Consider the following 790-nt stretch of genomic DNA (forward strand, 5'->3'; position numbering starts at 1 on the left):
TTAGTTGTTAATAATAAACAAAAAGATGACCATGTGTGTGATTTGAGAAATGTCTTTGAACGTTACGACGATTTAATCTTAAAATGAATCCTCTAAAGTGTGCTTTTGGTGTCACCTCGAGGAAGTTTTTAGGGTTTATTATTCGACACCGTGGGATCAAAGTTGACCCCCTTAAAATTGAGGCCATTCTAAACATGCCTCATCCGAAAAATCTGACCCAATTATGATTTTTTCAAGGAAAATTAGCATATATAAGATGTTTTTATTTCCAATGTATCAGGTTGATGTCAACCTCTCACCGCCTTAACCAGAAAAGATTTCAAGTTTGTTTGGGATAAAAAAATGTCAAAACACTTTTGAAAACATCAAACAATATTCCACAATACCTCCTGTTTTAGTGGCATCGGTTTCAGGAAGACCTCTAATTCTCTACAGTGCGGCAGTAGAGAATTCTCTCGGAGCCTTGCTATCTCAAGTCAATTATGAGGGTAAAGAAAATGCATTATACTACTTAAGACATAGTTTGCTCCCAACCGAAATAAAATAACCTGTAATTGAGAAGCATTCTTTAGCTTGGATCTTTGCAGTTCAAAAGTTACGACTTTGCATGCTCTCTCATAAGGTAACTCTTATCTCAAGGGTTAATCCTTTACAATATCTCATGACTACACCAACACTTTGTTGAAAATTAGCAAAATGGGCAATGATATTATTTTAATTTGATATAACATTTGTACCATTACGCGTCGTTAAAGGACAAATTTTGGCAGACTTCTTAGCAGCACACCCC

This window comes from Phalaenopsis equestris, unplaced genomic scaffold (assembly GCF_001263595.1).
Source record: "Phalaenopsis equestris unplaced genomic scaffold, ASM126359v1 Scaffold000519, whole genome shotgun sequence".
NCBI lineage: Eukaryota > Viridiplantae > Streptophyta > Magnoliopsida > Asparagales > Orchidaceae > Phalaenopsis > Phalaenopsis equestris.